The sequence below is a fragment of the Equus asinus genome, chromosome 6, assembly GCF_041296235.1.
Source record: "Equus asinus isolate D_3611 breed Donkey chromosome 6, EquAss-T2T_v2, whole genome shotgun sequence".
Classification (NCBI taxonomy): Eukaryota; Metazoa; Chordata; class Mammalia; order Perissodactyla; family Equidae; genus Equus; species Equus asinus.
In genome coordinates this window covers 57,561,917-57,588,125 of record NC_091795.1, presented here as the reverse complement: position 1 = coordinate 57,588,125, position 26,209 = coordinate 57,561,917, and the positions used below count along the sequence as shown (strand labels likewise).

General features: G+C 39.7%; 1 long non-coding RNA gene across 1 annotated transcript; it reads right to left on the bottom strand.

The window, feature by feature from the left end:
- Positions 1–43: 43 nt before the first annotated feature.
- Positions 44–25,843, bottom strand: LOC139045528 (uncharacterized). The gene is made up of 4 exons (XR_011504036.1): positions 25,718–25,843; positions 2,523–2,648; positions 1,623–1,985; positions 44–193 (listed from the first exon to the last, which is right to left on the bottom strand). It is a non-coding gene; the product is annotated as an uncharacterized lncRNA (long non-coding RNA).
- Between the last annotated feature and the right edge of the window lie 366 nt (positions 25,844–26,209).

The window sequence follows — 26,209 nt, the reverse complement described above, 5'->3', positions numbered from 1 at the left end:
CAAAGGCAGCACACCCAATATTCTTCTTTTTTTCTTTTTCTTTAGCATGCAATATTCTTATTGCTATCTCCCCCGCAGGACACATCCGAGGTGAGGAGGAGGCAATACCAGGGAAGAGGAGCAGAAAGGGCAGGAAAACTTACTATATTCTCCAGATGCATGTTAGGCATTGAGTGAGACAGTGATCCTGGACCTAAAGACAAGAAAGAGAAAACAGAAAAACATTTGGCAAATCTGAAATCCTGTGAGCATCAGCTAGATTCAGGACATAACCCTTTCTAGAGTCTTATCTACTGAGTTTCTCCCAGCATTTTTTCAGAACAAAATTGAGGCCTTAGGGCTTTTCCTGCCCTCAAGATTTCTACAAGACTGATTCAACCCCCTACCGCTTCCTCGCTCTGTGGAGATCCAAACACTTCCCCATGATTTCTGCAAATTCCCAGCAGGTCAGATTCTCCTGGGCCCTCTGCCTCCAGGCTCTTGCTGAAGTCAATCTGTTCCCCATCACACCCACAAAGCATGAACTCAGCCCCTTTTTAGATTTCTGCAACTCAGAACATGTGTGGTTTTAACATGATTTACTGCAGATCTCAGTGAGGCAAATTTGGTTTATACCACAAAGATACACACCTTTTCAAATGGAACCATAAGTAGCATTGTTCTTGCAACCATCTGCAGTCATAAGCCCAGAGGGTGTTCTTGGCCCTGCTCCCCACTCAGCCCAGCTGCTCTTAACATCACTGGCTCTGTGTCCCCATCCTTCCTCTTTTCTCTCCCTTTTCCTCTTCCTCTCAGAGGAAAACAAAACAAAATGAAAGAAATTCCTCTCTTTGGCCCTACAGTTCAGTTTAATGGTCACTGTTTGTTATTCCCGTCCTTAGAGTTTCTTCCCTCACCTTCACCTCAGCCAGATATTTTTTAAAACAAAGACAGGTTTGGATCCCAGGCATGGACCTACATGCCGCTCATCAAGACATACTGTGGTAGCATCCCATATACAAAAGAGAGGAAGATTGGCACAGATGTTAGCTCAGGGCCAATCCTCCTCACCAAAAGAACCCCAAAAAACCAAAGACAATTCTCTCCTTGAATTTTAGCGCCAACTAAGCAGGGCCAAGATTAGGGTGAGGTGCATGGGCTCTTACCGCAAGCACAAAAATTTGAAGAGGCATCCAAAAACTCTGTAATGAAGATAATTAACATTTTAAGGCAGTATTTTAAAAAATGAATGCCAAAAAAAATCCATGATGAACAAAATATCAAAATTTTAAATAAAGACAGGCTGCTGTTATCTTACTACTCTGTGTTATTTTGCAATGGGAATAGTCTTTCCAATCAGCCAAGGTTCCCAGGCAGTGGGGCCATCGTGTTCCCACCCTGTGGGTTTATGAGAATTGACAAGGAATGGGGTGAGAACAGATTGGGGAATGCAGGGCTTTATAAATAGTCTTTTTTAAAAATTATTGTAGAGCTTTTTATTAACTTTTTCCACCTGTTTCACAATGCGGGAGGATGTTTTGATCAGTGTTTCTAGGGGCATACACTTGTCCTTTTGCCTCAGGCTCCAGTGTGGCTGGCGGGGGACCCAATAGGGCTGCAGCTGGGGCAGCATTTGTGCTCACCTTGTGTGAAAGGTCACAGTGGTAAAGTGCAGAGGACGGAGGCATCAGGACATGGTGGGGAAGAGCTTCATGTTAAATAGGCCTGACTGATCGTAAGCACTTGGCACAGACTAAGTTGTTACTCTTCCGTTCATTGTATAATAACTGTGACGGGCGCACGAGTTGATTGTGTTCCAACGATATAGTTCCTAATCTAAAGATTTGTCCATCTAATTGATGATGTTGTTTCAGGGGATCTTCTTAGCACATCCAAAAACATTCTTTGATAGTAAAAACGGTACTGCTGCTTAATCTTTCTCTCCATGAGATTCTTATTGGTCTTTTAAACTCCATTTTGATGGACTGAGCAAACCCAATCCAAGACTGCAAGTTAACAGACACTAAGTGAGCAAATAGCAACATTTAGACAAATTGTCTACTTGCCTGATAAAAACAATTTCCTGTATACCTGCTATGTGCTTTATGTGAGCTGCTTAACTAATTTTAATCTTGCACCAGCCCAACAAGGTTTTATAACTGACAGAAAGAAGCTCAGAGAGGTAAAACAACATACCCAGTATAACACAGCTAACAACGGTAGAATGAAGATTTGATCATTGCCCTGCATTGGCCTGTTCATGCCTTAGATAGACTTCTTCTCTTACACAATCCTTTCTTTTTCTCAGGGATTATCACCAAATAGAGGTGAAAACAATTATGTGGTCATAGTTCTCAGAGATTGGGGTCTACTTGTAGCACAACAGACCCACATGTATTTCTTCTCTGGTGAAATTTTCTCACTACAAGAGCCAATCTCAGGACTGAGTCTTTGAACGAAAGCAGCTGAAGAGTTGCTAAGAGAGGTTAAGCACAAATTTCTTTGTTTTCATCAAATAGGTTTCAAAGTAACAAAGTCCACACCTTTTCAACAGGTCCTAAGAAACTGAGGGCTGTTTGATGGATGCTCACAGTGATGTTTGCGATGCTCATCCCAAAACCAAGATGGGAAAAATATCTTTTATCATCACCTCAAAAATAGGCAGGAGGCTAGGAGACAAAGACAAATGAAAATATGTGAATAAACACACCATAAATTCATTTGCGAACCAGGAGGTTTGAGCAGTAGGAGCTATTGACAGCCCAGATGTCTCATTCTTTTTCTGCCACTCGGTCTACTTGGAGCTTTTCTTTTTCATCTTCAAATGTTCTAATACTGATGGTATTGTTTGAAACCAGCCTGGGACTGGAGACAAAAATGCAGATGCAGTTACAGAAGCATGAATAGCTGAAGCATGAAGCTAACGCGATCAAGAAAAGTAATAGAAAAATCCTAGAGGCTGGTTTAAAAAAAAAAGACAATGCTGAATCAGTCTTTACTGCTGGGTAAATGAGCTGGAAGGACCATTACTGGAGGAAAAGTAATAATTATTTACACCAACATTAGCCGGGACACGCGTGAGCTGTGGGTAGCACGTCTCTCTGCTAAGGCACTAGGCCAGAGCAAGGAGAGGGCATCCTGCTTTGCCATGACGTTCCTCATGTTTTCCACCAACCCTGTAACTTTGTCATAAGGGATTTCTAGGACCTGGTTCCAAGTCTGAGATGAGATTTGGAACAGAATTTTTGCCACCTCTAAGATGCCACACATCCAGCTGGAAACCCTGAGCCTCCATGACAGTGCCACATTCTGCTTGCTGTGAGTTACGTCCTCAACGCCTCCCGAGGCTGCGGGCCAAGGCTGTTCACAGAGAAGGGAGGCCTCCTTGCCGAGGCTGAGACGAGGATGTGTTAGAAAATGCAGGGCAGACTACACCATCCTCCCCTCCTATGGACTCAGAAAAATAAGGCAAAACAAATATCAGCCAGCAGTTACTTTGCGTTCTGGGCAAACTCTTAAGATGTGAGGCCATCCGGTAAAAGAAGCCCTCCAGGCATCAGTGGAATCCTCGGTAACGTGGGGAAGAGGAGGCACTAGGGAAGTGAAGCAGAGGCAGTCCCTCCGGCTTTCTGTGCCAATTCCAGAAGTTACTGCCAGAACACTGAGCCCAGAGTCACAGGTAAGTGTCCCCGTGTCAATAAATTCTCCCCCATCAAGCACCCACAAGCTCCCCTCCTACACAGGTCCTCCAGGCCCTGCAATATCTTTGGCATCTAAGCTATTTCTTCCCCACTTAGGCTGTGCTAAGACCATACTTTATCAGCTTGAAATTAAGAAGGAGTGGAAAGGGCAGCTCTTGAGAATAAGCATCATCTTACAAGGATCTGCCTCAGGTGAGGTGATTGCACAGTCTGCCAGGGCTGCTTCCGCTACCCAGGGGCCTTCAGGAGAATTTACTGTTCCCTGGCACATCCACCAAATGCCCCCATCCCAAGCTTCAGGGTCCACTCAGATGTCCCCATCTGAGGGGGTCCACTTGTTTCCTCTCAGGGCCTTAACTCCGACACAGGAGACTTGCCAGGGCTATTTATTAAGCCTCATTTGCAGCTCTGCCACCCTTACAACAAGATCCTTACAATTCAACACAGCCTCCCCTGAAGCTGCAGGAGATGACAGTCTCCTTTAGAGCTGTCATAGAGGCCTTCTGTTTTCAAAGCATGTCATCAGTTAGAAGTAGAGTGTACTAACCTATTATTGTCCTTTTTTCATTTCTGTTTAAGACTTAGAATACAGTTAAGAGAAGCCACAGCACTCCACCATCCTCGGAACTGTTATGCCCCATACTGCTCAATCAACATAGTTACCACACGACCTGGAACTTCACCTTCCACCTGCACGCATCCCAGTGAATCGCAGGTGAAAGAAAGCCTGAATAATTGCAGTACTGCTGCATGCCGGAGTGATCACCACCTCCCTTACCACAAACAATAGGATCCTTAGTGCCACCAGACTGCTAAGTAATCCAGCTGAGGGGTTGCTCCCCACAGGCTTATATTATTCTGCACATTATACCCCAGCCAAACACCCACAGGATCCCCTCCTGAACGTGTTCCTTTAGGTCCTACAATTCTTTTGGCATGTGAGCTATTTCTTCCTAGAGCAGAGACCTAGCCTGGGTTCCCCAGGAAGCAGAGCCTGAGCCAGAGAACTTGTGGCTATTTAATTAGTATGATCAGGGAGCAAGAGCGGGCAACAAGCCAAGTGCAGCACCGAAGGACCAAAAGCCAATATATTGATGCCTCATTGAACTGGCCACCACTAAGTGTGTCTGATTCCTTGATTTGTAGGACTGCATCCCTGAGAGTTGTATAAGCAGCATTTCAGGATCATCCCACATGGAACAAAAAAGTAAGGAACATATCCACTGGCTCCCATGCCCCTTTGGTAAAAGTTCACTATTACTTGTGAACTACTCATGGGTTGTGAAGGAGTGGGCCTGAGAGTCCACTGCAGAGTTCAACTATAAAACCCCAGGTGGGGAGCAAGGCACTGTCAGATGGTGCCTGGGTGAAGTTACTCAGGGCCCTGCAGAGCTGGAGCAAGAGACAAGCAAGACTGAGAAAATATGAAGAAATGCATAAGAGGGGTCTGATACAATGAGTTTTCTAAACTTTGGAAAAAAATAGAAAGGGAGCCTAACACCTAATGGTTCCCAGTGCAGCATCATAACATCTGGGCATGATAAAGCCAGAGCTGGAAAGTCAATGGACTTGAACAGATAAACTCAAGTGTTCACAGCCATGCAGACAAGAACCAGTCTTCTTTTGGGTAAACCAGAAGAATTAAACATATAAATTCCTCACATACATGTAAAATATCCCTTTTTATGTGATCAGCCACTGCCCCATGATTAGCATTGATCCAGTCCATCAAGAAATACAATTTTTGCCAGCATACCCATAACGACTTTTGGCACTTCCTTTATTCACCTTGACATGACATTGAGTTCTTAAATAAAACAAGCTGCAGAGTTTGGAGGGTGCTATAATTTCCTGTTATATTTGTGGGAAGGTACCTAGAGGCAAATATAAGAAAAACTAGGAGGACAAATGCAGTAGAATAGTCTAATAACGCAGTCCTCTCCACCTTAAGCCACTTCTCTAATATTAGTTATTGCCTAGACCAGCAGTCAGCAAATATAGCTCACAGGCCAAATCTCGCCGCCACCTATTTTGTAAATAAAGTGTCACTGGTATACAGCCATGCGAATTCATTTAAGTATTGACTGTGGCTGCTTTCCTATCTACAACGGCAGAGTTGAATAGTTGTGACAGAGACCATATGGCCTGCAAAGGCTAAAATATTTACCACCTGGCCCTTATAGGAAAAGTTTGCCAACCCCTGGCCTAGGCTGAACACCCTATGTGAGCCTTCTCTTACATGTGGGATCTCCAATTTAGCAGTAAGCCAAGGCTGGTAGCTGACCCTCAGCCAAGAGCAAGAAAATTCCATTTCCTAATCACCATGCTTGTGTTGAAACTGGGCTATTTCTTTCCCTTTCCATCATGATTAATCCAGAAGCTGTAACTCCAGGACCGCAGAAACCAGAGATTCATGGAGTGGAAAGAAACACCAAGGAGACATAGTGGTTTCCCCTTCCTTTTAGCTAAGAGCTAAATTCTTCCATCAGATTCTTCCATCCAAACTCATGTTTAAGAAGCTACTCCACACACCTAGCCCTGAGCTAACTCAGACCACGCCCAGGCAATCCCAGGAATTGTGATGAGGTAGGTGCTGGGGAGGAAAAATGAATCTCTTTTTAACAGGCTCAGTAAATAACAATTCTCACACTGCATCTGACCAAAGGTCCAGAACCTGCATGTTCATCACCCTCCAGGAAGGTGAGCCCAATTCTAACTTCCTGCCTGGGGGTAAGTTAGGAGCTTTGATGGATAAACCAACTCCTTCAAGGCACCAGGGACCCATCTCGTTAGTGCTTCTCAGTAAATCACATTCTGCTACATTCTTATGTGACCCTAACTCAAATTCTACAAGAAGAAAAGCAAGATAACCAAAAACACGCCTTTTGGCCAAGAACCAAATATAAAGAGATGCGATTCTGCCAGATGACAAAAATCCCAGAATTTTAATTTGTTGATTCATTAACAGGCATAATTAACCTTATAACTCACTAAACTATGATGGAAATACAGAGGAAATCTTCCATTTTGCATAGTCAGCTCCGTCAAACTGCATCCCCACAAATAAGACAATAGAAAAATCCTGAAAAATCACTGGTAGCCCTGCTCACTTGGCATGATAACAGCATTCTTACTGGTTTCTCTGCTTTCCATTTTCTTCTCCAATTCCACACACATTTCAACCATGTTAATGTTTCTAAAACATACACCAGAGAAATGCAGTTCCCCTGCTTAAAAATTCTGCAACAGCCCCCTCCTGGTTACCTATGGAGACAGTCCAAGCTCCTTAGCAAACGACGCTCTTCACAGTAAGACTCAAACCTAAGCCACCAGCCTCTTCTCTATTATTTCAAGTATGGCCTTTGCCCTAGATGGATGTCACACTGTTCTTTGCTTGGTCCACAAACATGGTAAATACAGACTCCTGGACAGGTCACAAAGCCACACAGCTAGCATTCTAACCACAAAGCGTTGGGGGAAGCCTAATGTTGTAAAGGGACTGTTTAAAGCCATTTTCAAGGTCTCAACTCTCAATCAATCTTCCAAAAGCCCCAGTGGACTAGACCAAGGAAACAAGCCCAGTGTTGGCCTCAGCTGCTGCTAGATCACACAGTCCTTCAAGCGACCATCTCTCCCTGCTGTGACTGACAGGACCCTCATTCACTCACTCTGCTCCCGGTGACTTCCCTTGAGGACACAGTCTGATGAGTTTGGGTGTTAGTCTACGCCATCTGTCTCTAGATAGATAGACAGGTAGATGCATACATACATACGGATAGATAGATATCTCATCCAGTGAGGCAGCTGAGAGGTCCAGAGATGCTGACTTGCCTGTTATATCTCAGGAGAAATGCAGCAAGGACCATCCACCCGCTACTGATGCCCCGTTGGCTTCCTTGAGAAAAGGGGAAGACCTATACTTCTCATAGAAATAAAGCTGAAAACACCAAGCTGTCCCTACTAAAGGGAAATAGAGACATTGGGGTCGGAGGCCACCCACACCTTCCTTGGGCAACCTTGCTGGCTACTTCTCTAGGACTCCTGAGTCAGAGCAGAGCCAGAGGACAAGATCCCAAGTGCCAAGTTCCTCCTCATAGTCCACAAGGCAAAGAGCACAAGCTTCAGGAAACATCCCTTAATTCTAGACTCCTCCCACTCAGTGAAGTCAGGCCTCCTGCTCATATTTGTATAAGAGAGATGCAGGTTAAAATAAGCACCCTGAATTAAGTGTGTAAGCAAGTACACTTCCTTCTGCATAAAGTGACACGGCTCCCTACCCCCACCCCGGCACTCTCTTACTGGAATCTCCGCACTTCCATCTTGGCATAGAAGACAGCTCCATAGGATCTTTTCCTTTAATAAAAAAAAAAAAAATCATAACCTTTGCACATCAACTAAAAATTTCCAAAAGCCTAGAACCTGATTATGCCTAAACTCAATGAATTATTCATGCTGCTTCAAGTGAGAGGGATCAGATTTAATTATGTTCTGAGGGGGCATCTTCCCTAGAATTAAACGGAAAATATCCTCATTTGTCTACTGAGCTGTTTTAAAAGCAGGCTATTGTGGGCTTTCTACAGAACTCTATATGCTGAGAAACAAAAGAAGGTTCACTGGATTGGCACAAGGGAAATAAATTTGAAATCAGAGTGTCTTTTCCAGATCCATGTGGAGCCTGTTTCTATTAAACCCAGGCAAGAAAGATACCAATACCAGCACATGCAAACCCTAATAAATTAGCTGCACCCAATTATTAAGAAGGCAGCCTTAGGTCATAAAAACGATTTTGTGAAATTGATCTTAAATGAAAAATGTGTAATTACACTTAAAGCAGTTACAAGCTGCTGGTCAATGAAAAATTTATATTTCCCATGGAGTTGTACCACTTTCTGTGCATATAAAATTAGTTGGACTGGTAGAATTTATATCACAACCGGAAGCGGTTCAAGAGACAGAAACATTTTTCAATATACTTTTCCAAATGATCCCACAATCTGGCCATTTATGCAACCAGTATGCACGTTATAATTTTGTTCCCTTTGGCCAAAAGCCACTGTAAGACCAAGTGTTCAGAATTCTAAACAAAAACTTCACAATATTTTTTAAAGCCACGAATGCATTTTTTCCATATTCCTTTGTTATTCTTTCTGTCCATATTCCTTTTGTTATGTTTCTTTAAGATCTGAAAGACTTCGTTTGGGGGAAAGGGTGAATATAAATGAAAAGTCATGGGATTCATTCTTACCTCACAATCTACATCCTACCCATCACCACCTCCTGTAGGTCCCACCTCCAAATTTATCCAAAACCATACACTCCTCTCCATCTCCACTGCCGACACCCTGGCCCAAGCCATCATGGCACCAACCTCTTGACTGGTCTTTTCCTTCTGCTCTTGTCATTCTTCCCACAGCAGACTGGGATCCTTTTGAAAATGTAATCCAATCATGTTACTACTCCACCTCAGACCTTTCAAAGGTTTCCATTGCCCTTAAAATAAAACCCAAACTCCTCTTGCAGCCTATCAGGCCTTGCTTAATCTGGCTTCTGGCCCCCACCTCAACTTCGCCTCTTTTCCTTCTTGCTCTCCCCCACAGCGGACCACCACACTGGTCTCCTTTCCATCCCTGAAGCTCTTCTAACTCCAGGGCTTTGTGCTTACTATTCCTTTCCTCTAAAATGCTCTTTGCCTGACTCATGATATCTGTCCCCTACTTATTTCCTGTAGAATAATCATTTTACTAATTTGTTTACTAGTGATCTGTTTTAGCCTTCAGTGAATGCAAAACTATTGAGTGAATGAAATAACATATTCAAGAAATGGTAAATTCATGAAGAAATACTTGCATAAATAAGCAAACAGCTAAAGAGAAGTTCATATTTAAGTTTACAATTGTCTGCCAAAATAGAACTAGCCTCTTCAGGGCTACAATTCCTGCTTTTTAATTGCATTAAAAATTACGTTGTGTTAGTGATTTTTCATTTCTTAACTGCTTAAAGATGCTACTAAAGAAGAAATTTATGCCACTAATAAACACATGCAATTTTTTGGCCTCTTTTCTATTGAGCATTTCAAAATTTAAATTCACACATTAATTTCACCAGAGATAACCATTTAAAAAGCTAATCTGTCTTATCTTTTGGTCATGGTTTGATATTCTTATACAACTTGCCTGAAATCATCTCATTAGGTAAATATTAAACATTATTTCCAATACTAGAAGATAGAATCAAGTAGTTTATCCACAACACCCACCAACTAATCATACATGGGTTTACTATATTTAGAAATTGAGGAGATGCAAAAGAATTATAAAATAGAGTTGCACCCAAATGGATCCTCCAATCCATTCTTAAGAAAAACAAAAATGGGAGGAGGACGGATGAAGGAAAGAAAAGGGACTCAAAAGGACAAGTCCGCCTGGAGGGACTGAGGTCAGGGCAGCCGTGAGTTGTGCTATGCAGAAGAGGACACCCTCAGATAAGAGAGGAGAGCAGGGAAACATTCCAAAGAAGGGAAATGGGGTGACCTCAGGTGCCATACACGCACGGAGAGGAGCGAGTAGCCTAGCCCAACTGGAGAATAGTTAAAACTGAAGAGAAATAAGTCAGGAAAAGCTCAAGAATATTTTGGAGCAAAAAGTCAGATTTAGCTGGCAGCAGCTTACTATGTTTTGGCGACACAATATTGAAGAACTATAGAGGATTTTGGCAAAAGAACAAATTACTGGGAGAAAAATGCTTCCTTGGTGAGAAACTGGGCATTTGAGAACCTGCATTTACTTAGTAAAAGATTATCTCTTATTAAATCAGTACTCATAATAAATTTGTACCTTTTTAACCTTCAAAACAACTACAGTACACTAGTGTACACTCTTTACAAAATCTTTAATTTGGCAAAATAAGGATTTTAGAAAGTTGGCATGAAGCTTTGTTCAGAATAAAGGAAAGACGTGGCCCAGAGGAAAGTGTAAAATCATGTTGTGAAATAATGACCAAATAGAATTGAGTTCTAAAATAAACATCCGTACATGTGTGCTTCAACATTTATTTAACACTTCATTTTTCAAAGTAATTTATGATTATTAAGTCTTCAAAAAACCCCTGTGAAGCACAACTTCTGGTTTTTCAAGTAAGAATGAAGCATTAGGTGACATGTTCAAGGTTACAAAAACAATGTAAACAAATAGCGAGGACAAGAACTTTCTGAATTCCTGCAACTTGGTTCAATCCCTGGTCCATTATACAAACAGTTGTTAAGATCAGTGGTAGTTGTTACCTGTGTAGTGTAGAGACAAGATTCTGGTGGTATAATCATTAGAAGAACTTCTTTGAGAAAGACAAAGACTGGGAACATTCACAAGGATAGGAATCCTAAACCACCCTGGGGTAGATTTATATACCTGTTCCATATCTATAACTATCCTACTTAGTATTTTGTAACCAAAAGAAATGTGTCCTTGCTAGATTATTTGTAATATGTCCCCTTAAGATATCAAGACTTCAAAACTATAATGTTATCTCCTGTGGAATGTAACCATTAATCTCAAACATACTAATTGGTCATCATAGGAAACTGTATTCAACCTGGTGTCTATAAACACCACAGAAAATTCCTTCATTCCTTTGTTCACAGGAAGAACCTTAAGTCTCTTTGTCTCACTCATTTTCCTTCAGGCCTGATTGAATTAAATAAATCAGTGGCTCTAATCCATCATTTTAAAATAATGACATACAAAAGATTTTATTTTTGTCAATTACATATATACCCACACACATAACCAGGCATCAGAGCAGAGGGTAGCAGAACAGAGAGAGAGTGTGTGTCTTAGTCAGCTCAGGCTGCTATAACAAAATATCATAGACTGGGTGACTTAAACAACATCTATTTCTTACAGTTTTGGAGGCTGGGAAGTTCAAGATCAAGGTGCCAGCAGATTCAGTTCTTGGTGAGGACTCTCTTCCTGGCCTCCTTGCTGTATCTTCACATGCAGAGAGAGCGAGGGCTCTGGTCTCTTCCTTTTCTTATAAGGGCACTAATTCCTCATGGGGCCCCCACTCTTATGACATTATCTAAACCTAATTATCTCCTAAGGTACCAACCTCCAAATACCATCACATTGGAGATTAGAACTTCAACATACGAATTGGGGGGTTAGGAGAGAGGGAGAGATGACAACACAAACATTCAGTCCATACCAGCAAGCTAACCTCAGATAAATCTCCTGCGCTCTTCCAGTTCAATCTCAGATTGTCCAGCAGATTACTGTGCAATCCCAGGGCAGGACTCTAAACACTTCTGCCCACTTCATCTTAGTATTAAAGGAGCCAAGAAAAACGCAGTGCACTCAAGTCCTGGAAAGAACAATGTTTTACTTACATAGAGAAGAGACAGCACAAGATCAGCTACAATAGTGGGCGTCCGTCCCCCATGGCCAGCAAGTCTCTACCAGAGGCCAACGCAGGGAAATTTGCCTATACACATTCCCTTGGGCTGCAGAAAAAAGACCCTGTTCCCTCCCCATGGAGAACAGATATAACAGTGGAGTTGGCCAGGTGCTATATGATGCACACTCTTTAAGCAGAGACAAAAGAATATTCCTTGAGCATGAAACAGGGAAAGATAGTCCCACACAAGGTGAGAAGGCTGGCACAGGCTGTGTGGACTCCTTATCTCTTGGTAAGAAAGTATTCTAAGCCCAAGGTCCTTTCTTATGCAGCCAAGTGGGTGCCCAAAGACTGCATGTACAAAACTGCCTCTCCCAACACAGATCTTTGCCAACCCTGGTACCCTATTTACCTCCATAGCAGATGCACACATGTATAACAAAGACCCAATTACGAAGAAACATTCAAGCTACAACTTACAAATTACAAAGATATACCCCATTTACAAAGAAATTTCCCTGGGGAAAAACATTCAAGTACTTTCAACATACCTATATTTAAAAATACTTTATAGTGGTTCTACAAGGGAAAAATAACTTTCTTCATGAAAATACAGTATATTTTATACTAGAGTACTAACTCTGGGGGAAAAAAGGTATAAAATAGCCAAAAGAAATTTATTGGTATCAGCAAATACTAGCACATAGTTAGAGTTGTACTAGCAAAATATTTAAACTGAAATTTTTGGTGGAATAATCCAGACAGTTTTGATCAGCTGTGTGGCCCTGAATGTTGCTACTTTTGTTGAGAGTACAGATTAGAGGTGAAATCCTATCTTTTGCTGCAGTATTTTTGTAAGGTGGGGGTACTGGACACAGTTAACTTTTAACTACATTGGGAGGTGGGTAGGAGTAGGGAAATGGCTCTTAGGCGTTGGCAAATATGATATAATAAATGGAATGAGGAAACTGTCCCCTTTCCCTTTTCCTGACAGAGCCAAGGGAGAACAATGGAAGCTTGGATAAAGCACCCAAAGAAAGAAAACCTATCAACTCCCAGGACTGGTCTTCTTTGTTCTTTGGTCTACACTCAACTCTCACTTATCCACGTCAATGGAGAGAAATGTGGTTGCTGGAGATCAAATGACCTTTTTCCGCTTCTGTTCATGAATCCAGTAGGAATCAAACTGCAACCTTGGTGTGAAACAGCAGCGGTTGGGCAGACGCTTTTACTAAGACCAGTTTATAGCTAGTAGATGACCTTCCTAAGGAACCATGGCAAGTGAGCGGTAGAGGCAAGATGAGAATCTGGACCCCTTTGACTCTAACGTCTGGGCCTGCTGTGTGGGCAGGAAAGAACAAACCCATGGAAAGCTTCCACCTTCCTCCCCTCATCTTGGATTCCCAAACTTTTCAACACACCACACTCTACACAAAACACTTAAACAAGGCTCCAGAACACTCAAGCACTATGCTGCTGTCCAAAACGGCTATGAACCTGAGAAATAAATGGTGCACTTTAGTCACTGAACATAATTCTATCTCAGCCTCTATACCATTAAGTGGACATGTTTGCTTCACGAGGACCAGAATAGGATTACATCCTAGAAAACAAGTTAATTTGCAACTTTTCCCTTTCTTCTGGAAGTTTTCCTTCCTTTAGGCTATCCAGTTCCCAAAAGAGGTGCATCCTCCCACGACCCTCACACTTTACCTCTTCCTCTCCTGCCTACTTGGGTCCTTGTCGTATTTCTTCAGCGCATTGAAAACTTGGAGAACAGTTACTATGCTCCAGGCCCTTTGAAGGGCCTACTGTGCACCTTGTCAGCAGGGCCACGTGTTTTATATATAGCTTACATTCAATACATTTGTACTGAATACAAGTATTCGATACAAGTTGTACTTTTCCCTAGTTGTGCTGGATCATATGCTTTCCAGCCCTACATAAAGTTAAACCTTGGATAAACTCAGCATTCTGTTCATTGCAATTCCCTGTCACCAGGTACTTTGACTTCCCATCCGTCCAATACCATATTTACCACAAATCCACTTACATCTGGGTAATGCATCTATATTCCAATGTGTCTACAGCCTCATTCGATCTGCCCTGAGGCTATGCAAGCCTACAATGTGCCTTCTGAATCATTCAAGTTTAAAGCAAATTCAGTATTGCATAATTTATTGTCTAAGTAATGAAACGAAAAAACAAAAAACCCCAAATGGTTAATTTGAGCTTTTTTATTCGGTATGCTGGGTATATATAGGGTATATTGAAACATTATATTACAAAACTAAATATAAAAAATTAAGTATAACTTTAGAAGTAAGCATATGTTAGTCAATTTCACTAATGTAAATATACCTCTTATGACATATACTAACCCAATGTTGGAATAAAAAAACATATTCTCTCCCAACTACACCCAGGGCCCAGCCTGGTGGTGCAGAGGTTAAGTTCGCACGTTCCACTTCAGTGGCCCAGGGTTCCTCGGTTGGGATCCCGGTGTGGACATGGCACCACTTGGCAAGCTATGCTGTGGTAAGCATCCTACATATAAAGTAGAGGAGGATGGGCACGGATGTTAGCTCAGGGCCAGTTTTCCTCAGCAAAAAGAGGAGGATTGGCAGCAGATGTTAGCTCAGGGCTAACCTTCCCCCCACCCCCGGAAAAAAAAGACCAACTATACCCAATAATAATTTATTGGTACTATATGGTACTATACAGTCAGTGAAAAACATACTGTGCAAGTAAATGCACAGTAAATATTTATTGAATGACCTTCACAGCCATCCTATAATGTCCTATGAATCATATTATCTGAATCATAAATTATCTTTCCAGTGTGCCTCTTATCTACCTTTCCTGACTGTAAATTCTGGAGAGTAGGAAACATTGCCTCCTAATTCTTGATACTCCTCTCAATCACCCCTGCCCTAATTACCTTCAATATTGTTTTGAACTCAGTATCCTCTTTCCCAAGCAAGTGGAGGCCCAAGGGACTGAGGTCTGAGCCTTGTGGGTAAACCCAGGAGCCTGGGCACAGAGAGGTCTGTCACTTACCCATAGGCTACAGTGAGAGGCAGCATTTTGGGAAGGAGTCAAAGCAAAACCCAGGCAGACCATTCACCTGAGTCATGATCCAAAGAGGCTAGGGGTGAAGACCAAGCATCTGAGAGTGAGCCAACAGAACCAAATGAGATCCAGGGTCCTTAGAGGCCAGTAGAGAGGAACACATCTGCAAAAATCTCTGCTTGTGAGAAGGCTGCTGCTGTGCCTTTCTTTTTAGGAGGTGCCAGTAGCTTTAGCTATGGAGGGAGCTGAGAAACTCACCAATCTGGCAAGGGTACTCTTCTCTCAACAAATGGAATGAAAAGAGGAGAGAGGACAAAACTTGAGATATATTTTTTTGCTTCTGTACATTTAGTGACAAAGAATAATGAATGAATCATATACTTCCGCATAGTTTGGTTGGTGAAAAAAAATAAGCACCATCATAGTTCCTTTGCCAGGTTTTCCTGAACTAGGTCATAAGTGGAATTTCAGACACTGTTCACATATGAGCCGCTTGAGGAACATCCTGGGTAAAATGTAGTGTGAGAAAATGATTGAAAGTGATAAGGCCCCTCTGGCGATCCTTTTAAGGGAATGTCCTCTGCCTGGTGGGAAGGGGACTCAGAGACCAGAGATGCTGTACTAGCTATTTAAGTTAGGACTTTCTAATAATGAGCATAGAATTGTCCTTTAGATGCCAAGCATTGCCACTGGCAACCTCGTACACTGTGCTGCACTGGCACTTCAATGGAGCTCACGGTTACTTCACATACAACACAGGGACTAGGGATTCCCAGAACTTGGTATAGCCACATTATTCTCCCTAATAAACTTGGGCATTTCTTCAGCTTCCAAATCACTTCCTCTAAGCCAGAGGGAGAAAAGTTGTTGAGAAGGGAGAGAGATGTTCCTGCCATTTCTTTTATGCAGGGTGTAGGGATTTTGGCTTCTTGCTTAAGTCATTAATTCCCCATCATTTTCCAATGAGGCTTTCATTTCATTAAAGGTAATAATAGTTGACAATCTATTATCGTCCCTTCTGCCCTGAATTATTACTGCTATATTTTGACATGGAATATAAAAATAAAATATATACACTGCCAAAGATCATCAACTCAAAGCAAGCTGCTCAAGAATTTTATTATCCAACGGAAAATTCTGTAGGGAGCTTTGTTTCCCTTCTTGGGCATTCCAATATGCTCCAAGTGTCCAGAAGAGGGGAATTAGCATGTTGCTCCAAAGTTCATCTCCATTACTGTTATCTGAAATAAACAGAGAGCTGAAGCAACTGGAACTCTTAAACCTCCTCCAAGTCAGAGAGGAGAAAACATCTTTCCTCTGAGATGCTGCCAGACTCTGGCAGACAGAACAGTCAACTGAGGACTTCACATTAACAAAGAATAAATTTTTTAGGATAGTGAGGCTAGAAGGGGAAAAACTGCTTACTGTTTGATCTTGGGCAAGCTACCTACATTCTCTAAACCTATTTTCCCAACTTTAAAACAGTAAGAATAATAATATCTATCTCAAGCACTTACCACCATATCTGGTATATAGCTTAAGGCTTAATAAACACTACTTGCTATTATCGTTTTATTATTTCTTATGCGAAGACAGCATTACACGGGATTAATAAGTTAAGGATAGATCTTATTGTATCTTAACACCATGCTAAGGAGTCTAATTTCAGAAAAGATTTTAAAAGAGGAGTGACATGATGATATCTGAGTTTTAGGAAGAAAAGAGAAATCAAATTGTGATAGATACACATAAATATTAATATGGATATGGATATAGATAATAGATTAAAGTTTTTTAATTTTCGTTTTGTCCATTTCTCAAAGTGGCCCAAAGTTATTAGCATATTTTCTTCTTGGGTACAATCAACTCTGTACCTTAAATACTACAAAATGTCTATATTGCCAACTTGTTTTTTCTGGTGATATAATGCCAATGGCTCAAATAGGCAGAGGCTTTACCAGTCTTCTAATCAATAATCTCCTGTAACAGGAACTAGCACAATATTATTGATTCTTAATAGTCAACTAGCTCTCAGCCTGACTATGCCTGTCATTTCAGCTGGGCAAGTTATCTTAGGACACCTAGATCCAAAGTCAGAAAGCAAGAAACCACAGATTTGAAACACATTTTTAAAATGTTAATTTAAAATATAAACTTTTTGAAAAGGGAAATATTTGACATTTTTTAACCTATCAAATTGGCAAAGATTCCTAAAAAGATAATATCTACTGTTGGAGAGGACACAGAAAAATAAGCACACCCATACACTTTGGTAGGAGTATAAACTTGACACCACCTTTGCAGAGGATAATTTATCAATATATACTAAGTTTTATGTGCATAATCTTTGTCCTAATAATTCTACTTTTAAGAATTTGTCCTCTTAGTAAGTAATCATAAACAGCCACATTGACTTAGTTACCAAGATGTTAATCTCAGCATTAATCATAATACTAAAAATATGGAACTACTGAATATCTATCTAGAAATAATAGGATAAACTAAACTATGACCCACAGACCAAATCCAACCCACCACTTTTTTCATCTGGTCTGCAACCTAAGAATAGTTTCAATATTTTTAAATGATTGAAATAAATCAAAATAATAATAATATTTCATGACACACAAGAATTATATGAAATTCAAGTTTGTGTCGTAAATAAAGTTTTACTGGAAACAGACACACCCAAACTCATTGACATATTGCCTATGGCTGCTTTCACACTCTAATGGTAGAGTTGGGTAGCTACAACAAACTGTATGACCCCTAAAGCCTAAAATATTTACTGTCTTTTACCTTTACATAAAAAGTTTGCCAACCTCTGGGTTAAATAAAGCATGGTCTAATTATAGGATAAATTTATGCAGCCATTTAAAGTGGTATACAAGATTATTTACTAGCTTGCAAGAATGTTTAAGGAATTACATGAGATAGACAGATGATACAAGAGTGTATCAAGTTATGACCACATTTTTATTAATTTAATAATATATAAAATAGAAAAAAAAAGACTGGAAGGATAGGTACTGAAATAATGGTTTTTATCTCTGGGTAGTGGGATCGTAGGATTTTTTTTAACTTACCCATACCACTTACATTTTCTAAAAGAACATGCCTTTTAATATTAATAAAATAATATTGCGGCAGACAGACTCTAAAATAGCCTCCAATTGTCTTCACCTCCTGGTATTCACGTCTTGTATAATTTCCTCCCATTTAATGTGGACATGACCTGTGACTTGCTTCTAAACAATAGAAGATGGCAAAGGTTGTCATACTCACTATTAAGTTACATAACAGTGACTTCTGTCTTGCTACTAGACTCTCTCTATTTCCTTCTTGCCTTGCACACTTTGATGAAGCACGCAGCCATGTTAGGGAGATCCATGGAGATCCATGTGATAAGGAACTGAGTGTGGCTTCTGGCCAACAGTTAACTAAGATTTAAAGTGATCTCTGGCCAACAGCTAACTAAGATTTAAAGTGCTCTCTGGCCAACAGCCAGCAAGAAACTGAGGCCATCAGTTCAACAGGCTGCAAGGAACTAAATCTTGCCAACAATCCCATGAGCTTGGAAGCAGATCCTTCTCCAGTCAAGCTATCAGATGAGACCCTAGCCCTGGCTGACACCGTGATAACAAACTCACACAAAGGAGTTGCATTAAGGAAAGGAAAAGTGAAGCAAAGAACCCAGCTAATCTGTGCCCAGATTCCAGACCCACAGAAATTATGAGATAAAAAATGTGTATTGTTTTAAGGCAGTAAGTTTGTGGTAATTTGTGATGCAGCAATAAATAACTAATACAAATAGAGAAGTTATTTATACTGAATAACATATGAAAAAGAAAATAGCAACTTTGGGGTAGCTTAGCAATTCACTGTTTTTGGATGGTAGATATGACATTAGAAAAGTGAAGAGAACAAATTAATGGGTCAGCAAAATTCTGTCCTTTAGACGAAATTAAGGTGCCAGCCAGCAAGTGTATGGGCTGCCCCAGATCCTGCGACTATTCATTTTTGGCCTCAAAGATACTAGAAAGAGGTTCTGACTATTCAAATCACCCCTGGACATGCTATTACCTAGGCTTGTCAAGAAATGGTCATTTGATTCCAGTGTTTTCTAGAGTTCTGCACCCACCTCTTCCCCTCCAAATCCCTCCAAAGCTCCCTTATTTGAGTGATATGAAAAGAAAAACTACCACCACACAATAATTACTCTGAAATTGCAGCCACTACCAATATCTAAGTCTTCCCAAGGCTCATAGTATATAAAAAGAATAAAGTAAGCATGCCCTCTTGCATTTTTTACTAAAAGCAACTTATTCATTTTCACCTTGATCAACAGGATAATTACATGTGTAAATCTCCCATTCTGACCCCAAAATTGTCTTTAAATAAATTTCATGCAATTTTTATGTCTAACAAGCCATTATATTTTTATTACTGAAGCAGTAATAGCAGTTTATTAGATTTTAAAAATGCCCTACTGATCATTGAAGGTCTTTCTCCTTCCTCAAGTAGCTCTTAAATGACTAAAGTCATTGTCCATCACGATTACTGGGTATTAGTCACAGGTCATAAATATCCCCAATTTCTTACAGTGGGTCTTTAGGGGATTAAAATAGGACAGTATGAATAAACTGCCCTCTGAACCAGTTAAAAGCATCTCATTTAGATTTATAAATATTCTAGAGAGAGAGTCAAAGGATTGTCAAGACAGTATTATTTGCAATTTTTGCAAATAGGAACAGTAGAACTTAATTCTGATCTGGTATTGCCCAACAAACTGCACCACTGTATTGAATGGGCAAAAATTCCTTCTGCTGAAGTTTTCGCCTCTCTGTCTGAATCACACTTAAAATATTTATGGTTACTCTTGTTATGGTAAAACTGCTCTCACATCCACTTCCCCCAGAGTATAATCTGAATTTTAACTGACTCCTCAGTAATTCTGAGAGTTTGTGATGCAAATTGTCTTAGGAGCTTTTGCAGATGAAGAACTAAAGACTGTGAGAATTAAAACTCAAATTGGCCGCAAGAATCAATAATAATCTCAAGTGAAGTTGTTCTAAGGGAAATCATGAAAAAACAGATATTTTTACTCCTTTGGCTTGCTAGTTTTGACATCTGTGAAGTCCTTTGGAAATTGGTGGATGTTTCCAATCTTTATTTTTGTCTGTTTTCTGCTCTGCATAGACCTCTCTGAACACCACAGCCACTACAGCATGAAGATGATAAAAGTATTCTGTTTCTTTTCTCAAATCTCCCAACACTTTATTCATCCAACTCTTATCATATTATACTTTGTTTCATAGTCTTTGTGTATGCATTTCTCTTTCCTACTAAGTAATTAAAGGCTATCTATCTCCTCTACAAACTTCCTAAAGCCTTGTACAAAGTAGGCCCTTTAAAATTTTGGGAAGGCTTTTAGATTCCAAAAGAGAAATTTAAAAACACATTAACTGATTACAATATATGCAATTTAACTGGACCCTGATCCAAACAAATAAGTTATTAAAAAATTTGTGAGACAATGAGGGAAAGTTGAACATTGACTAGATATTTAACAATATTAAGGAATTGTTAGATGTGATAAAGGTATGTGTTTATGTTGTTTAAAAGGAGTGTTTGTGTATATATGTATATAAGAATGAAAGAAAAAGCATGAAGTCTGGAATCTGCTTCAAACTAGTTAGGGAAATAGGTAGGGGTATTACTGAAACAATGTTGACTATGGGTTGAATTGGGTGATGGGTACTTGGTGCTAGGTATGGTTGCTTCAAAAATCACCCCAATTTAGCAGATTAAAATGACAGCATTTATTTTGCTCACAAATATGCAATTTGGGTAGAGATTAGTGTGGATAGATCAAATCTATTCCACTTGGTGTCTGACAGAGTAGTTCAAAGGTTGAAGGTTGGGGTCATGTGAAGATTTGTTAACTCATATGTCTATTGGTTGATTTTGGCTGTTGGATGAAACTTTGCCACAGCTGTTGGCCAGAACACCTACATGTGGCCCTCTATATGTGGCTTTGGCTTGCTCACAATATGGCAGCAAGGTTCCAAGGGTGAGAGGAAAGAGAGAGAGTGAGAAAAAGCAAAGGCAAGCAAGCACAGCATAAAAGCTGTCTTGTCTTATAACCTAGCCTCTTGTTATCACTTCCTAATACATTCTGTTAGTTAGAAGAAAGACACTAAGGCCAATTCATATTCAAGACTCCTCTTTTTGATGGGAGGAATGTCAAAGAACTTAGAGCTCACTCTGTGACCAAAAATTATTTACATTCCTCCCACATGCAAATCATACTGTTCTCCTTCTGAGGCCCCTCCCAAACATTTGTCAATTATGACAATAAGCTCAGGCTTGAGGGCAAGTATCTCATTATATAAACCAGCCCCAATTACAGATGAAGTTCCTCAGATGCAATTCCTCAAGTTCAACTCCTTGAGTTCAGCTCCTCTTGGTCTGAAGTCTTGTAAACTAAAGAGACAAGTTATCTGCCACCCATAAACCCAATATGCAACAGTTAAAAAGGGATAAGATCATTGCTGTTTAAAAGAAGGAAAATCAGAGGCACACAGAAGTCACTGGTCCATAACTATTATGAATATGGTATGTGCTGCCAGTTCTTTAGTTAGGAATCAGTTTTATTCCTGGGAGTATGGAATTTTCTCCTCCATAAAAGCAAGGATAAAACTGACAACAATAATCAGAATCAACTTTTTTAAAACTTTGAAGATTAGCAAAATGCTTGTAGGAGCATGGGGTACATTTATTCAAGAAAAATGGCTGAATCTCAGTAAGAACAGTGAGCTTTGTGGCATTTTTGACTTGCCCTAATCCCATCACACACTCTCCAGCTCTGCAGTAGCCCTGAGAAATAACAGCCCACATTCCTGGTGAAATCCACCAGCCTGGCAACAACCAGGAGAAGCAGAATAAGACTGAAGCTCTTTCAAAGCCTTATTTCCAAAGAATTGTCATTGTTTGACCTATCCCATGGTTCCCTGAAAGACCTCACTTGCAAGGCTCTGTGTTTGACCTGACTCAGGGCTCCCCCACTGTAAAAAGCCTTTGCATTAGAGGGTGCTTGTCAAAAACAATTACAAGCAAGTGTTTAACTTTGAAACTGCCTGAGATGGTGGATAAAAGTTGGGCAAACAATAGACTAACCAAAAAGCTTAAAGGGAAATTCTGGGGAATGACACATCCAAAGAGACTTTGAAAAGCTCTGACATATTGCTGGGAATCTAGAAAGCCATGCATATGTATAAGGTTGTACACATGCTCATGGCTGTGTGCATGCTCAGGAAAGACCTGAAAGGTTCTAATCTTTCATCTGCAGCTGATGCTCTGTGCAGCAGGAAGTGAAGGCTAATGCAGAGTTGTTACCGCATGGATGAGTTTTGAAAGTATGCCCCAATATGCTCACACAGCCTGTCAGCAAAGACTAGAAGGCTTATTGGTTCCAGGTGATCAAAAAATCTCTTTTCGATCACTAGCTAACCACTAAGCTAACCAAGCAGACACTTTAGTGGCCACATAAAATAAAGAATACAGACTTTACAAAATTAGTTTAGAAAAGTCACTAGAAAAAGAAACAATTACAACAAGCAGCAACAAAAACAAACTCTGGAGAGAAGGGAGAATTTGATTTCCAGAACCACATTATATAATTTAAATGTTTAGTTTTCAACAAAAATTGAGACCTGCCAAGATCTGTTACGCTGTTTTTATGGCCTAACACAGAAAAAAAACAGGCAATCAATAGAAACTGTCCCTAAGGAAGCCCAGATGTTGGACTTATTAGATAAAGACTTTAAATAAATATTTTAAATGTGGTCAAAGAATTAAAGGAAAACATGGCTAAAAAACTAAAGGAAAGTATGAGAACAATGTCTCACCAAATAAGTAATATCATTAAAGAGAAAGAAATCTAAAAAAGAGCTGAATAGAAATTCTAAGTTGAAAAGCATAATAATGAAATGAAAAAATCACTAGAAAGGTTCAAGAGCTGATTGGAGCAGGCAGAAAAAAGAATCAAAGAAAAAAAAGAAAATAATAGGTGAATTGAGATTGGCCAGCCTGAGGAACAGAAAGAAAAAGGATTGGAAAAAAAAAAAGGACAGAGCCTCAGAGACATGTGGGACATCATTAAGTATACCAACATCCCTGTTGTATTAGTTTGCTGCTATAACAAAGTACCACAAACTGAGTGGCTTAGACAACAGAAATGTATTGTCTTACAGTTCTGGAGGCTAGAAGTCTGAGATCAAGGTGTAAGTAGGATTTGTTCCTTCTGAAGGCAGTGAGAGAAAGCTCTGTTCCAGGCCTCTCTGCTTGGCTTGTAAAGGGCTGTGTTCTCTCTGTGTCTCTTCTCATTGTCTTCCCTCTTTTATGTCTATCTCTATGTCCTACTGTTCCCTTTTTATAAGGACTCTAGTCATATTGGATTAAGGCCCACCCTAGTGACCTCACCTTAATTAATTGCATCTTCAACAACCCTATTTCCAAATAAGGTCACATTCTGAGTACTGGGAGTTAGAACTCCAACATGTGAATTTGCAGGGGACATAATTCAACCCATAACATGCATAATGGGAGCCCCAGAAGGAGAAGAAAGAGAAAAAGGGACAGAAAGAATATTTGAAGAAATAATGGCCCAAACCTTCTCAATTTAGCACAAAACATTAATCTACACATCCAAGAAACTCAATGAAATTCAAGTCAGATAAACTCAAAGAGAGCCACACCTGGAAACATCACAATCAAACTGCTGAAAGATGAAGACAAAGAGCGAATCTTGAAAGCAGCCAGAGAAGGGACTCATCTCATAAAAGGGATCCTCAATAATATTAACAGCTGATTTCTCATAAGAAATCATGGAGCCAGAAGGTAGTGGGATGACATATTCAAGTTGCTGAAGAAAAAACTATAAGCCAAAAACTCTATACCTAGCAAAACTATCCTTCAAAAACGAAGGAGAAATTAAGGCATTCCCAGATAAACCAAAACTGAGAGGAATTGTTGCCAGGAGATTTGCCCTGTAAGAAATACTAAAAGAAATCCTTCCAGCTGAAATGAATCCACACAAAGCAATAAAGAGCACTGGTAAAGGTAACTACATAGTTAAATATAGAAGACAGTATAAATGTATTTTTTGTTTGTAATTCTATTTTTCTCCTATCTGATTAAAAAATTGAATAAAACATTAATTATAAATCTGCATTGATGAGCACACAATGTATAAAGATTCAATTTGTGTGACAATAATAGCACAAAGGAGGGGGAAATAGAGCTGCATAGGAGTAAAAGTTTTGTATAATATTGAAATTAAGTTGGTATTAATCTGAACTAAATTGTTAAAAATTATGATGTTAATTGTAATCTCCAGGGCAATGACTAAGAAGAAAACTCAAAAATATATAGTAAAAGGAATGACAAAGGAATTAAAACAGTACAATAGAAAATATCTATTTATCAGAAAAAGCAACAGAAAAGAGTGGGATCTTATAAAAAATAAATATAAAACAGAATAAGAATAGCATCCCTACAGATAATAAAAGCATGCCAGAGAGACATGTCCACAAACAGATGAGAATTATCACCTCACATTTCAAAACAAGTTAAAAGAAATTAAGATGATGATAGAAGATTGAAGAACAACTTAAACCAGAATTAGAAAAACTCAAATGAGAAGACTGGAGGTTAGACAAGAGAGAAGAAAAAAATTAGAAAATAATTTAACAGAAAAAAGCCCTATCATTTCAGAAATAAGGACTAAACCAGAAGGAACACAACAGTGAATATACACAGTCAATAATACTTTAAGAGAAATAAGACATGCAAAGGAAAAAGAAATCTTACTTCAAAAGGAAATGAAAAATTAATAATTTGAAAGAAAGTGATAGCTATAGAAGGTAGACAAAGTAGATCAAAAATACACACAATGGGAGTCACTAAAGAAGGGGGTGAAAAAATGGAATTGAGAAAAGACTAAAAATTATAAATTTTTAAAAAACCTTTAGTCTATATATTCAAATGGCACACACCAAACACACCTGGGAAAATCAATCCAAAACAGCCAACACTAAGTAATAGGAAGAAAAATACACATTTCCTCCCACTCTACTACTACTTACAACACTTTGTTTTTTCTTCTCATTACTCTCAATACTTCACTTCTGACACCAAATGCGTGGGGTTTTTTCCTACACCAACCAATTATCTAACACCAGCTGGGAGTCCTACAACTCAATTCAATTCTGACGCTATCTACCTGGAGTTAATGTCAGATCCCACAAGTTAAGAGCTTATTTACGCAAGACTGCCCCCACTTCAGATTCAATCCGGGCCTGTCATACTTCTGACTAACTGGCTGTAAATAGGGGGTTCCCACGACCCCCCCCCCCCAACCTCAGGTTCAATAATTTGCTAGAACGGCTCACAGAACTCAGGAAAGCACTTTACTTACCATTACCCATTTATTATAATGGATGTAACTCAGGAACAGCCAAATGGAAGAGGTGCATAGGGCAAGGTATATGGGAAGGGGTGGAGAACTTCCATACCTTCTCCAGGTGCGCCACTCTCCCAGCACCTTGTGGTGTTCACCAATCCAGAAGCTCTCTGAAGACTGGAAGTGTTAACCGACACAACTGGACAGGAGAAAGCAACTGAGGTTTAAGAACTGAAATGAAGATGGAAAACACCTCTATTTGTAAATGGCATGGTTGTATATTTGGGAAAACAATAGTAAATCAATGGAAATCATTGGGGAAAAAAATTACTAAAAACAGAGAAACACTAGTAAAGTGGTAAGTTATAAAATTAATACAAAATCAATAGTTTTCACATTTACATACAAAAACCAGATAGACAATATAAATGAAAATCATAAAATATTTCTGAAAGACAAAAGTAGATTTGAACAACAGGAGAGGCAAACCACATTCTTGCACAGGAAGATACATCGTACAGATGTTAGTTCTCTGTAAATTAATTAATTTAGCACAATCCCAATAAAAAATACTGTTAGGTATTTTACTGGAGCTAGAAGAACT